Source organism: Gorilla gorilla, chromosome 5 (genome assembly GCF_029281585.2).
Source record: "Gorilla gorilla gorilla isolate KB3781 chromosome 5, NHGRI_mGorGor1-v2.1_pri, whole genome shotgun sequence".
NCBI lineage: Eukaryota > Metazoa > Chordata > Mammalia > Primates > Hominidae > Gorilla > Gorilla gorilla.
The window spans coordinates 192,577,270-192,592,909 of record NC_073229.2 but is presented as its reverse complement, the minus strand read 5'-3'; the positions used below and the strand labels follow the sequence as shown (position 1 = coordinate 192,592,909).

The following is a 15,640-nucleotide window of genomic DNA, read 5'->3' as shown; positions in this document are numbered from 1 at the left end:
GGGACAAGGGGAACAGCCACTGCAGGCTTTGAAGTGTGGAATAAACAAAGGCTACTGGGTGTGGACCAACAAAGGTTGTTTATTCAGGGCTTGCTGCAGTGAGTGGGCTGGGCAGGCAGAGATGCTCACAACAGGGAAGCTTCCTGTGAACACACAGAGCCCCAGCTGTGCCCTGTTGGAGGCCAGGCTCTGGGGACACCACAGCTCTAATGAGAGGCGGGCATCCTGGGGGCGTATCTTGCCTTCTCTGGTTGGTCCCGAGTTGGAAGCAGGGACAAAAATTAGGAAGCTGTCAGGACTGATCAAGTCTTGGCCCTCCGGAGCTGATTGTCACAGAAGTTACTGTTGAGCTTCCTGGGCTCTCACTAAAGATGGCAATGTGGTTCCCTGAGAGCCTGACCGGGCCACTGGCCTCCTGGGCTGTGTATTGCAGAAAAGGAGTTGGCTTTCTGGGCAGGTGTGGGTCAGAGTTCTGCTTTTAGATACGATCCAGCCTTGGACCCTTGTGTGTTCAGTTCCTCAGAAGCAGAGGTGTAGGGGGAGAATGTAATTACATTTGTGTTTTAGAAAGACCCGTTCTCTGGAGGCTGAAGTTCCAGAGAAGGGGCCTGGCCCAGGGTCTGGGCATGGGGACTCCATGCCTGGGAGAGAGGCCCACGCAGGTGGCTGCCACAGGAGGATGCAGAACTCTGGGCTGCTCGGCCTCCAGAGGCCCCGGTCGCTGGCCGCTGTCACAGGCAACAGCAACAACGGGCTCCAAGAAAACCGGACACTCTTCCATGGCGTTTCTTCTTCATCCCCAGCAAGAAATGAGAGTTTTTGTTTTGTTTTGTTTTTGTTTTTTGTTTTCTGTTTGTTTGTTTTTTGAGACAGAGTCAATCTGTCGCCCAGGCTGGAGTGCAGTGGCACAATCTCAGTTCACTGCAACCTCTGCCTCCCAGGTTCAAGCGATTCTCCAGCCTCAGTCTCCCAAGTAGCTGGGACTACAGGCACATGCCACCACGCCTGGCTAATTTTTTATATCTTTAGCATAGACGGGGTTTCACCATGTTGGCCAGGATGGTCCTAATCTCCTGACCTCGTAATCCACCCACCTTGGCCTCCCAAAGTGCTGAGATTACAGGTGTGAGCCACCACACCCGGCTGAGAGTTCTTACTGAAATCAGAATATTCTTATAGAAATAATGTTCTAGTCTTTTAATTTCTGTTTTTGAATTTTTAATTCCACTTTATTTCTGTTTTTCTTTTGGCTACAGTCTCCTAAGCAAGGGCAGGGCACACACCGGGACAGAACAGCAAATCAATGACTTTAGTTGCTAAACTAAAGCTTCATTCTCCTTAAGAATGACTCTCCTCTATCGCCACCCCTCACCCCACTTGAGGACTTATCTGGAATTTCAAATGTTTGTTCCTGCAATGTATCTTCCATCCTGGGTGACAGGAAGTGTCTGGTTCCATGACGATGAAGCAGCCACAAGGCCTCTCTGTGTCAGTGCTGGAGAGAGAGAGCTTCCTTCCTCCTGTCCTGGACCCCTCCTGGAGGGAGGCTCCCAAGGCTGAGATGACACAGTCATTTCCCGCATGCTGTCTAGCACTGACCCACCCGTCGCACTTGTCCTGGTGCTGGTCTGCAGCAGCAGTGAGGGGGACCCCTTTGTGTGAGGGCTGCACTGGCCATCGTTCAGGAAAAGGCAATAGAGCCTCTGCAGTCTTTGAACGCCCTCGGTGCCTCCAGCGCATTGGCCTTAGGACAACACTCCTTATGGGGGGTCTCTGAGGTCTGCCCGGAAGACACTCTTCCAGCCCACCGGGTCCTGCAGCCAAAGTGCATGGTGTCCCCTGGCCCTGGAACAAGTCTCTGTGTGACACTGAGGGTCCCTGTAGAAACAGCCACATGGCCCCTCCTTCATGGAGCCCAGCGTTCCTTGTTGATTTTCGGCTTTCTTACCTGGCCTCCACTGTCCATCCTTGAGGTGGGCTGGTGCTCTAGGGACTCCTGCAATGATGGGTTTGTGTTGGGTATAGAAAGAAGCTATTGTAGAACCGTCCGACGATGGAGCCTTCAGAGGCACGGCGGCCCCGGAGCACATGGTGACATGCTGGAGAAGCTGGGCAGTGCCCAGGAGTTGGCACGTGGGGACTCAGTTCGCTGAGTTCGCTGAAAGCAAATCCATGTTTTGCATGAGCAGCCTGTGTGTCTGCTGGCTCTAAACCTGCCTTGTTTTGTCCAGTTGTGGCTGGGATCTGTGACTCCTTGGAAGGCATTTCACCTCACTCAGAGTCACAAAATTCAAGCAATGACAAGAACAGTGCCTGGAGTAGAATTCCATTTAAATTTTATTTATATTCATTTATTCACTGTCAAATATCCTTTTTATTTAACCAAATTTCAAACTGTTAGAAACAGTGGAGGTTATGGAACCCAGAGTCAGGCAGATCTTCAGAGTTTGTCTTTATTTGCAACTGTGAGCACAGAACTCACGTATGTTCATCTCAGAAAGATCACAGAAGCACAGGTGCTTAGGAGAGCTGACACCAAGCATGTGGAAGGAATTTAACTTCTTCATGTATTGGTACAACTGAAACAAATTATGCCTAGGCTGGGGAGACCTGCACCAGCTACTGGATTGGTTGAGGAAGATGAGATAATATGAGACCCTATTTAATAGGAAGATTATTTTACATATAATTTTCCACATATAATTTAGGGAAAATAGTAATTTATTAAAGGACTCTCAGGGACTTGTAGTTGAGAAAATGTTACCTATTTGGGTTAAGGGACATGTTCACTGACTCTGAGATTTATAGCATAGTTGTGAGTGGCTGACATTTACTATCTACTATTTATTTTTAACAAGTATATATGATTAATAATTAATATTTACAAAGTACTTCCACAAAAATCTTCTTCTGGTGCTCATGACAATCCTGTGAGGTAGATATTGTGGGTATTTTATATCTACACTATATTTTAAAGCTCAAAGAACCAAAGCCGAAATGAATAGTTGGCTTGCTCAGGGCACCCACCCAGCCAGCACGTGGAGGTGTCTGAAATTAACCTCAGGCTTCTGATTTCCAAAACCAATCTGTTGCCCAAGGTCCCAGCTCACAACTAGAGAAGAAGCCTCTTTGAACAGATCACAGCTTATGTATGTATTCACGTGTAATCTCCACAGTAGCTACGCTAGGCCATTGCATGTACATGAAGGTACGTGAAGGAATGGATGGAATTCTCTTACATTAGGGAAGATACTAACCTCCCAGCTGAATTTTGGCGTTAGCACGACACTTAGCATCTTTCTTGGCTGTTAAAATAAAGCATAACAGGGTGGCAGGAGAGGATGATATACCACCACTAAATACAGTTGGATCCCAAAGGTGTGTACTTGGCCTCTCTGTTTCTATTGGTTCATTGCCTTTTTCTTATTCAAAAACACATTTAAAATTTTGAAGTATTTAAAACAAAAAACAAATGCAAATACCACATACCCATTCCTCATGCCCTCGCCAAATGGATCTGGGGCAAGTTAGAATGCTGCTCCATTTCCTTCAAATAGTTAATTTTCAAACAATAAGTAATGTGTAAAAACTGTAGCTAAAGCCTCTCCCTCCATCACAGTTAGCCACAGCTCTGAAGTCAGGACGGATGTCTGTTAAGTTTGCCTATATTTACCTATTTTTTCCTATACTTATAGGTACATGCGTGTGCCTGAAACACCGCCAAGCATCCTTTTACATTTTCATGCTTTGAATAAATGTCATCATTTTTCCAATGTGTGTATTCACTCAATATTACATCAGGATACATGACAATTACCAGGAGAATATTTACTGAGCTCTTTGATAAGCCAGACTTGGTGCCATTCACTCACACAAGTCCTCCTACAGACGTGTGAGGAGTAATCACTCCTCACCAGGGGCTGGGACACGGACCCACCCGGGCTGCGCCCACACCTCCACACGCCTGTGTCTGCCCTGTGCTGCCCTTGACTGGGCCCTTGCCCCACTGACCAGGCCAAAGTTCATCCGTCCATTCCTCTAATGATGGACTCTTACGTTGCCGTTTCAAGCAACGCTGCAGCAAACATCCATCTCTCTGTCTTTCTGTCCGCACAAGCAAGATTCTCTCTGTATAGATACCCCATGTCTCTCCCAGGTGGCTGTATGTGTTTCCTCTGTCACAAACTACCACAGACTTGGGGGCTTAAAACACAGCAAATTTATCCTCCTACCATTCTGGAGGGCGGAGGTCCACAATCATTCTCCCTGGGCTGAGTTCCAGATGTTGGCAGGGCTGATTCCCGGAGGTTCTAGGGAAGAAGCTGTTTCCTTGCCTTTTGCAGCTTCTAGAAGCCAGTGGCTCTGGGCCTCCTCTTCCACCGTGAAAGCCGGGAACATCTGTGAGTCCTTCTCAAGCTGCGCCTCTCTTATTTTCTCCCTTATGCTTCCTTCTTCCTCTCATGAGGACCCCTGTGATTATCACACTGGGTCCACCCGGATAATTGGGGATAGTTTCCCCTCTCGGGTCAGTTGATAGCCACCTAATTCCCTTGGCAAACTTCATCCACCTTTGCCACATCACCTGACATATTCACAAGTTCTGGGGATTAGGACGCGGACATCTCTGGGGGACCATTGTTCTTCTGACCACACTCCCACCTGCCATGCACAAGACTTCCAACTTTCTCACTTCCAAAACTTGGTATTGTCAGGCCTTTGTAATGGTGCCAAATCGAACAGATATAAAATGGTGTTTAATTATGGTTCATTATGTGCATTTCTCAGTTTATAATGAGGTTGAACAATTTTCATATTTTTCTTGGCCTTCTAGTTTCCTTTGCGAATTAACCTCTACATACCCTTTTCCCCCATTTTTCTCATTGTTTTCATTGATGTGTAGGAGTCCTTAAATGTGGACACCAGTTTTTGGTGAGTGGTAAGTTACAGGTTTTGCGAGTATCACTTCTCCAGCTGAGGCTTGTCTATAAATTTGTTGATGGTGTTTTGGCTGAGTGCAGGGTTTTGGGTCAATGTCATCAAATTTAGGAATCTTTTCATTTATGATTTGTGGGTTTTAAAAAATTGTATTTGTAGAGCTCCTAGGCAGTCTGCTATTATACAGCTATTCCTTATTGTTATTAGCAGTTTAGCATCTTTGCCTTTTGCCTGGAGGTGCCCGTGATACTTGCCCTTGTGTAGGAGGAGAGCTCTGCTGCTGATTCCGGGTGCTTGTCCTCCACGACCATCTCCTCACCGCTGTGGATGGATCTGCTCTTTCCCTGATTCCGGGTGCCTGTCCTCCATGTTCTCCATGACCATCTCCTCACCGCTGTGGATGGATGCGCTCTTTCCCTCATTCCGGGTGCCTGTCCTCCATGACCATCTCCTCACCGCTGTGGAGGGATCCGCTCTTTCCCTGATTCCGGGTGCCTGTCCTCCATGTCCTCCATGACCATCTCCTCACCGCTGTGGATGGATCTGCTCTTTCCCTGATTCCGGGTGCCTGTCCTCCATGACCATCTCCTCACTGCTATGGTTGGATCCGCTCTTTCCCTGATTCCGGGTGCCTGTCCTCCATGACCATCTCCTCACCGCTGTGGATGGATCTGCTCTTTCCCTGATTCCGGGTGCCTGTCCTCCATGACCTCCATGACCATCTCCTCACCGCTGTGGATGGATCCGCTCTTTCCCTGATTCCGGGTGTCTGTCTTCCATGACCTCCATGACCATCTCCTCACCGCTGTGGATGGATCCGCTCTTTCCCTGATTCCGGGTGTCTGTCTTCCATGACCTCCATGACCATCTCCTCACCGCTGTGGATGGATCCGCTCTTTCCCTGATTCCGGGTGTCCGTCCTCCATGTCCTCCATGACCATTTCCTCACCGCTGTGGATGGATCTGCTCTTTCCCACTGGCCTGTGCTGGCTCCGGCTACCTGGGCATCAGGTATGTGAGGTCTCCTCCTGGGGACACAGCTATTCTCTTTCACAGTTTATTTCTTCCTCCTCCAGTGACAAATAAGTCAACGCTGCAGCTTTTGAATAAGGCTTGATAACGACTCTCAGCCAAATATCGCAGCTTTTCTTCTTCCGTGCTGTCTTGGCCATTTGGGTTCTTTATACCTGTGTGAATCACAGGATCATCTTGTCAAGTGAAAAGCCTCTGTTGGGTTTCAATGGAATTGCATTTATATTTATAGGCTGACTTGGGGGATTATGACTATCTTCATAACAAGTCTTCATGTCAGTTAACCTAGTTCTATTCTATGTACCTCAGTAAATTTTTAAATTTTTTTCTTAAAATTATGCCCATGTTTTCTTACATGTATCCCTATATGCCTTTTCTGTATGATAAATAAAATTGGAATTTTAAGTTAGGTGCATGTACCTGTCTGTATGTTACTGTGTTTATTTTGTATCCTGCAGCCTTATTAAACCCTCTCACTAGTTTTAGGAATTTGCCTGTGGGTTCTGTGGGATTTTCAGTGCCTGCAATCAAACCAGGCAGAGTGTCTGTTTGAACCCAGTAAATAACACTCCTCTTTCCTACCCAGGTTCTGAAGCAAAAGCAAAGTCTAAATTTAAGCAGCCAAAGGTTATACTATCAATTCTATTTGAGAAAATACTGGTATTATATCTGCAGAAAAGTGGGCTACCCAATATTGAGCTGTGAATTCACAGATTTGCCCGCCTGATCCTCAGAAGATCCTGTTGGGGTGAGGGCCTTGTCACTCAGCTGCCCACGCGGCTCAGGAGAACAGTTGGAGTGGCTCCGAACAGCAGAGGAGGGGGAAGGGGCAGGGCTGCTGCCAGGGCCCCAGCATATGCTTGGGACTCAGCACCAAAGGGAAGATGCCGAGCCCCTTGTTCCACAAGCAAGACTCGGTGCTGTGAAAGGCACTTGAGTATAAAGCAGCTTCTTTTCATGCCACGGTTTCTTCCTCAACTTGTCAGGATGTGTATTTGCTATTTAATGTCATTCAAAGTATAGAAAATTAAAATTTTAAATTGTGGGCATGAATTTTGTTGTTTGTCTTTATACTGCAGGCCAGTGTTATAAAATCTAAGTTGCATGCAGAATTACTGAAGCTGCAGAATCGCAGAATCGTTGAAGCTGCATGGTGTGTTCTGTAGCTCTCACACATATTTGCATTTTGTTCTTACCAGAGCTGTGCAATGCTCCAGGTGAACCTGACATGCATGCTCCGCATGCAGGCTGCACCTCCAGTTCACTGACAGGTAGGGAAGGATGTTCTTCTTTATATGTGTATAAACATATATATATATATATATATATATATATATATATACACACACACATATATATTGCATTATACTTTAAGTTCTAGGGTACACAGAAAGGGGAACATCACACACCGGGGCCTGTTGTGGGGTGGGGGGAGGGGGGAGGGATAGCATCAGGGGAAGGACGTTCTTAGCAGAGCCGTGCAATGCTCCAGGTGAACCCCACGTGCACGCTCTGCCCACGGGCTGCACCTCCAGCTCGCTGACAGGTAGGGAAGGACTAGGAGGGGAGGAGCGTGGCCATCCTCTTCCCCTTCCTCTGTGTCCTCACACCCAGCCCCAGTGAAATGGCAAGCATTCGGGAACAGATGTGACAGAGCTCCTGGCACTCATGTTTCTCAGGATGGCATTGCCTTCTCTCTGTGTTAGGTGTAGGTTCTGGTTTGAGAGGAAAGTGTGGCCTCTGAGGCTGTCAACTCCCGTTCTGCTCAGTGGTAAGTGCTCCATGCTCACTGTCTGTGTGCTTCGGGTCTGGCTGCACAGCTGCCGTCGCGGGTCTGTGCTCATGGGCATCGTGGGTGCTCTGTGGGGACGGGGAGGCAAAGAGCAGTAGCAGACGTGCGTGTTGGATGGACCTCCTCTACTCACAAGCAATCTCTGTCATCCCTGGGGACGTCACTTACAGAACACAAGTTCAAAGACAAAATCATCAAGAATTTCAAGACAGCAATGACAGAGCACTACACCAAGCTGGGGGCTGCATTGACTGACCAGTCACAGGCTGGAAGTCGGGTCCCGGCCACAGGCCCAGCTTCTTCTCCCGACATCATCGGCCCCCCTCTGCCCGCCAAGTCACTCTGCTTTCCCCACAGTGAGCCAGTGGGAGCTGCAGAGAAGTGTCCAGAAAGGACTGCTGGTCAGTGGAATTTCCTTTACGTGGAAAGTTGAAGTGAGGGAGTAATGGACGTAAGAGAGAATGGTTTCTCCCTAACAAATAGACTGGAAATTCCAATCCTTCTACTTTCTGTGTGTTTTTCTAGCATGACTGCAAGTGCTGGGGCCATCAGCACCATGTTCAGCAGCACCCAGGAAGCAAGAGCAGTTGACAGAATGTTAGTGAGCGTTCCTTCTTGTTTTTATTTTTTTTTAAGCCCCTTCTATATTTCATAATTTTTGTGATTTTGGGTAAATACACTGTTATCAAAAGTTAAGGAAAAGTTAATCTTTTTAGGCTAGGAAAAGTTCTAGTTTACGTGCATATATATTATTGCAAAATGATGTGAAAATGTAATGTTTTTTGAGATAATTGATATTTTTCATTCACTATGTTAATAAGATGAATCACATTAACAAAATGTCCATTGCTAAACCAATCATGCATTCATAGGATGAACAATGTTTGGGTATGGTGTTTTTGTTTGTACTTTTAAATGGTACTTAAACATAATTAGGGAGAAGATGAGCTCCAAAGCACCTGGCGCAGCTCCAGCAGGCTCAGCTAATGGCCGGTCTTCTCGTTTACCAAACCCACGTGGCCACCCCCACCTCCGACGAATTTTTTTTACAAAGTCCAGACATTCAATTATTTACAATGTGTCTTTTTAGGACACTGCCAGAATTAGGTTGTAAATTTTTTTTTAGGATTGTATCTTATGTTCATAGAAGAAATTGGCCTATGAAATTTCTTTCATATAATACTCACATCTGGTTTTCATCCCAAAGCTAAACCAGCCCATAAAAGCAGCTGTGATGGTTTTCTTCTTCTTATATTTCAATAAATGGTATGTAAAAGACAGGAATCACACGTTCACTCAAAATTTGTGGACCTGATTGTATAACCATCTGGGCCTTGGAGGGTTTTTGTGCATTTTTGAACATATGCTCTCTTAATGCTTAAGTCTCACCAAGTTTCTCTCTATATTTTCAAGTCGGCTTGCAAATGTATGCTTTACTAGGAAATCTTCTATTTCATCTAAATTTTTAAGTTTAGTAACATAAAGTTGCACATGCGTTTCTCTTAAGATTTGAAACATCATTACCACGGATGCAGCTATATCGTTTTCATCTGTGGCATTGCTTTTTTTTCTGCTTTCCCCATTTTCTGCATCTGATCAATCTTGCCCAGGGTGTACCAATATTATTCCTTCCACAAAAGGAATTGTTTTGGTCTTTTTCTAACTTTATTTTTTTAGATGATCTTGCCAGCAGCGTGTTAATATTGCCCGTTTTTCTAAAGAACCAGGTCTTATTTGCACTGGTGTCTCTATTTTTCCTTCATATTCTATTTCATTAATTTCTGCTCTTGCTTTCATTATCCCCTTCTTTTGGTTTTCTTTGGAGTTATTCTGTGTTTCCAAATTGTTTGCTCAGCTAATGGGTTTTCAGTCTTAGTACCATGTTAGCTAGCTCCAACAACTTTAGTATAGAGTGTTTTTGTTGGTATTAATTAGTAATTTTTTTTGTACTTTCATTATTCTTTCTAATTTGACCACAGATTATTTAAAAGGTCTTTGTAAACTTACAAACCGAAGGGGTTTTGGTGAATTGTCTTTTTGTTATTATTTTCTAATTTATTGTGAGGTCAAACACTTTAGACTAGATGCTGATGATTCTTGTAGTTTTGTGGTTGTTGTGTTGGTTGAGACTTCCCTTGTAATCTCCTGGGGTAAGTTTTCAGAGATTCTCCCTGTGTGCTTGTTGCTGGCAGGGTTTCAACCATATTTATGAAAAAGTGAGCCCTTCACTTCCTCTGTGTGTGTACATTTTTATTGTCTGCTTGCAGGTATGGTGAAATATGTTGCTGTGTTTCTAGATTTGTGCATTTTTCTTTGATTGTTATCCTTTTTTGCTTCATACAGTTGAATACTGTCTTGTTAGGTCTGTACTTTAGAAGTGCTTTTTCCCCCCCGAATGGCTCTTTTTATCATTACACGTTGGCGGTTTATGCTTCTAATAATGCTTCTTTCTCTAAATTCACTCCAGCCTGTCATGTTGTTATAACGCCCTCTCTTTGGCCTTTGTATTTTCCTGTTAGCTCTGCTCATATCCCTTTACATTCACCCTTTCCGTGATACTGTGTTTTAAGTGTGTCTCTCTCTCACACTTTAATAGCTAGTTAGATTCATTTACAATCATTGAATTTATTTAAATTTATTTCTAATACCTATTTTATGTTTGCTCATTATCATACTTTTTCTTTGTTTTGCCCATGTGAGTTTGATTGTAATTTCTTAAATTCTTTTTATTCTCTCTACTAGTTGGAGAAGTATATATTTTACTTATTTTATTTCAAGAGTTGTTTTTACATATTTTGACACACATATTTGTCTTAAGAAAGTTTAAATTTATAACAATTTTTTTCTTCTTTCATGCAGTGCAAATACCATAGAATGCTGTCAATCCATGGACACCTTGTCCAGCCTCCTGTGCTATTACTCACTGTGCTTTAGTTCCATCCTGCCTCATTGCCTCCATGGACAGCATCACTCTTGGAGTGATCGTTCAGTCTTTCCTGGATCAGCCCTCCATGAATGGCATCACTCTTGGAGTGATTGCTCAGTCTTCCCTAGAATCAGCCCTCCATAGATGGCATCGCTCTTGGAGTGATCGCTCAGTCTTCCCTAGAATCAGCCCTCCATAGATGGCATCGCTCTTGGAATGATCGCTCAGTCTTCCCTAGAATCAGCCCTCCATGGAGGGCATCACTGTTGAAGTGATCGCTGTCTTCCCTGGATCAGCTCTTTAATCGGCATTTGCTGATTTACCAGATGGTCAAAAACAAGGATATAGGATATAGGAAGTGAAAATTAGATTAAGATGAACAAGCATGTTATAACTAAAATGAAGAAGAAAATAAATAATAGGAGAAAAAGAAAAACTTGGAAGCAAATTATCCTATCTATCTATCTATCTATCTATCTATCTAACATCTATCTATCTATCTATCTATCTATCTATCTATCTATCTATCTACCATCTATCTATCTATCTATCTATCAGCTTTGGATAGAAAGGGGAGAACTTTAATGCTTCATTTGAGACCCTTCTTGGGGTTAAACAGCACTGATCCCCTCAGTTCAAAGGTCAACATCAGTGAGTTGCTGGATTCAGAAACCCCACTGCTGAGTCAGGACAATTTGTGCTTAATGCAAACACAGAGGGGCGAAGCCCGGCATCTGCAGAGCTGCGATGGGGTCACAGTGGCTGGGGACGAGTGACAGTTGTGCTCCCAGTCCAGCCAGCGGACAATCTCCTGTCCCTGAGGAATCATAAGCCATGGCTGCAGACTGGGTTTCTAAGGCCCTTCCTTCCAGATCAGCACTCCTCTCCCTTCCCCACCCATGTCACATCATCTCCTGGCACTGTTTGTGCTGAGAAGTCTCTCAGGGCCAAGCATGTGGTAAGGCCAGAGGTTTTGGACATTCATCCATGCTCAAGGTCACAGTGGTGTCATCAGGTCTCAGGCTATGGGCACAGGGCAATCCTCTCCCCTCAGCTGCTGAAATACGGCCAGAGATAAAGCAGGGATGAGTTTCTGCCTTCAAGAATAAATGTCCCTGGGCAGGGGTGGGCAGTCAAGGGAGAAAGGCCAAGCACCCAAATTAATGATTTCAGACCACAGATACTGAAACACCAAAGTGATAAGGGGGCAGGTGTTTCAGTTAACTACTGCTGCATAACAAATGACCCCAAAGCTTAGTGACTTAATATGGTGATTTGTTATTCTTTATCATTCTGTCAGCCGGGAGGTTCTTCTGCTGGCCTCACCTGGGCTCATGCACAAGGCTACATTTAGCTAGGGTGTCAGCTTGGGGGTGGGCATAGCTGGGACGCTGTGTCACCTGAGTCTTTCTTTCCCTGTGGTATTGTTTTAAAATATAGGTTTTAGTGCTGCCTCAGGATGTAAAGCGTAACAAGGGGGCCGGGGTGGGCAACGTGGGCCTGTGAGGCCTGTGGGTGCCCACGTTCCCCAGCTCCCCCCGCAGCTGGCTCCGCAGTGGTTCGCTCCGCTTGCCCGGTGGGGATCTGGGTTCCAGATGGAATGCTGCGTGTTCTCCACCACTCGTTGTGGCTGGGGTTACTGCAGCCACCGCCAGAGCAGCCTTGGCGCTACGGAGGACCCTAGGGCTACCCCTCAGCCATGCTTGGGGCTGATCCTGGAGTTGCGACGCAGGGTTGTGGCAGCACTGCCTGACGGTATGAGACCGGATCCTCATCCTTATGGTTTTCCATGGGAATTGGTGATACATGCAGCTGTTGTTGGATTTTTTGCTGTTCCCTTTTTTTTGTGGAGAAGTTTTAGATCGGTTAGGAGTCGGCTTTATGTGGGAAGAGAGAAAAAACTTGCTGTAGCGCTTTCTGGACTAATTGAAGAAAAATGTAAACTACTTGAAAAATTTAGCCTCGTTCAAAAAGAGTATGAAGGCTGTGAAGTAGCGTCATCGTTAGAGGATGCCAGCTTTGAGAAGGCGGCAGCAGAGGCACAAAGTTTGCAGGCAACCTGTGAAAAGCTGAACAGGTCAAATTCTGAGCTTGAGCCTGAAATACTCTGTCTAGAAAAAGAGTTAAAAGAAGAGAAATCTAAACATTCTGAACGAGATGAACTGATAGCAGATATTTCCAAAAGGATACAGTTGCTGGAAGATGAGTCAAAATCCCTCAAATCACAAATAGCTAAAGGCAAAATGACCTTCAAGACATTTCACATGAACGGAGAACAACGGAAGATAACAATAAAAGATGCTTTGAATGAAAATTCTCAACTTCAGGAAAACCAGAAACAGCTTTTGCAAGAAGCTGAAGTATGGAAAGAAGAAGTGAGTGAACTTAATAAACAGAAAAGAACATTGGAAGACTCCAAAGTACACACAGAACAAGTTCTAAATGATAAAGAAAATCGCATCGAGACTGACCGAACACTTGCTAAGGATGAAAGATCGGGCTGCGAGGCTGGGAGAAGACATAACGGATGATGGTAACTTAGAAGTGTACAGTGAATCGGAAGATGGTGCTCACTTAGATGATCCCTCCAAAGGAGCTTTGAAGAAGCTGATTCATGCTGCTAAGTTAAATGCTTCTTTAAAAACCTTAGGAGAAAGAAACCAAATTATATTCAGTTATCTGAAGTTGATAAAACAAAGGAAGAGCTTACAGAGCATATTAAAAATCTTCAGACTGAACAAGCATCTTTGCAGTTAGAAAACACACATTTTGAAAGTGAGAATCAGAAGCTTCAACAGAAACTTAAAGTAATGACTGAATTATATAAAGAAAATGAAACGAAACTCTACAGGAAATTAATAGTAGAGGAAAATTACCGGTTAGAGAAAGAAGAGAAACTTTCTAAAGTAGACGAAATGATCAGCCATGCCACTAAAGAGCTGGAGACCTACAGACAGCGAGCCAAAGATCTTGAAAAATTTGAGAGAACTATTCATTTTTATCAAAGGAAGATTATTTCCCATGAGAAAAAAGCACATCATAACTGGTTGGCAGCTTGGGCTGCTGAAAGAAACCTCGACGATTTAAGGAAAGAAAATGCTCACAACCGACAAAAACTAGCTGAAACAGAGTATAAAATAAAACTTCTAAAAAAAGATCCTTATGCACTTGATGTTCCAAATACGTCATTTGGCAGAGAGCATTCCCCATATGGTCCCTCACCATTGGGTCGGCCTTCACCTGAAATGAGAGCTTTTCTCTATCCTCCAGCTCTGTTGGAGGGTCCACTCAGACTCTCACCTTTGCCTCCAGGAGGAGAAGGAAGAGGCTCAAGAGGCTCAAGAGGCCCAGGGAGTCCTCTGGACCATCAGATTACCAATGAAAGAGGAGAATCAAACTGTGATAGGTTAACCGATCCTCGCAGGGCTCCTTCTGACACGGGGTCCCTGTCACCTCCATGGGAACAGGACCATAGGATGATGTTTCCTCCACCAGGACAATCATATCCTGATTCAGCTCTTCCTCCACAAAGGCAAGACAGATTTTACTCTAACTCTGGTAGACTGTCTGGACCAGCAGAACTCAGAAGTTTTAATATGCCTCCTTTGGATAAAATGGATGGGTCAATGCCTTCAGAAATGGAATCCAGTAGAAATGACACCAAAGATGATCTTGGTAATTTAAATGTGCCTGATTCATCTCTCCCCGCTGAAAATGAAGCAGCTGGCCCCGGCTTTGTTCCTCCACCTCCTGCTCCAATCAGAGGTCCACTGTTTCCAGTGGATACAAGGCGCCCGTTCATGAGAAGAGGACCTCCTTTCCCCCCACCTCCTCCGGGAACCATGTTGGGAGCTTCTCGAGATTATTTTCCACCAGGGGATTTCCCAGGTCCACCACATGCTCCGTTTGCAATGAGAAATGTCTATCCACCGAGGGGTTTTCCTCCTTACCCTCCCCCAAGACCTGGATTTTTCCCCCAACCCCCACATTCTGAAGGTTGAAGTGAGTTCCGTTCAGGGCTGAGTCCGCCTTCAGATGAGCCTGCTACGGAACATCAGAACCACAGCAAGAAACCTGACAATATTTTTGCTCTCTTCAAAAGCCATTTTCACTGATCTCATTTTCAGTTTAAGTAACTGCTGTTACTTAAGTGATTACACTTTTGCTCAAATTGAAACTTAATGGAATTATAATTCTTAGGATAGTATTTTGTAAATAAGGATGATTTAAATATGAATCTTATGAATAAATTGTTTCCATTTTATTTTATTCTAGATAGTATAACTATTTTAATTTGATTAACTAATCCACTATTATATAAAAATAGTAGGAGTTTTATATACGTAATCTTGCAGGTGGGGAAGGCTTTAAATTCTAAAGGCCTTGTCTTTATGCCAAGAACTGTATTTACTGTGGCTGTAGGCAAATGTGTAAGTAACTTTATGCTTGATTAAATAAATTTTAGTTGATTTAAGAAATAAAGAAAGAAAGAAAAGGGAGGTGAGAAGACAGAGGCCAAGCACTGTGTGGACTTAGGTGCTCAACGTACAGCGTGCTCGTGCTCAGGTCTGGGGTCACCCTCTCATTCTCGTGCCCCGGGTTGAAGCACACAGCAAGGACAGACCCAGACACCAGGCAATGAGTCAGTTCAAGGGAGGAGCCGACCATTCCAAGCTCAGGCTGTGCTGAAGGTCCCCAGAGTCGGGCACTTTTGTCCTCTGCCTCATCAGTGTGAGCTCTTGGCTTCAGTTCCCACACAAGCATAGATGCTGACAGCAGCATTGTGTGGGATCCTGGAAAATGGGCCCAGCTTGCGGATCTGTAGAAGAAGACTCACCAAATTCTGGGTTGTTGCAGCTTGGAATATAGTGCAGACATTAGGATAATTGTTTTGGATATCTCAACAAGAAAGGGATTTTGTAAGATGGCAAATACTATAAAAATGTGTAAAATAG

At 44.7% G+C, this 15,640-nt stretch overlaps 1 pseudogene; it reads left to right on the top strand.

Moving 5' to 3' along the window:
* Positions 1–12,376: 12,376 nt before the first annotated feature.
* LOC101148693 (cTAGE family member 2-like) lies at positions 12,377–14,690 on the top strand (annotated as a pseudogene).
* The last annotated feature ends 950 nt before the right edge of the window (positions 14,691–15,640 follow it).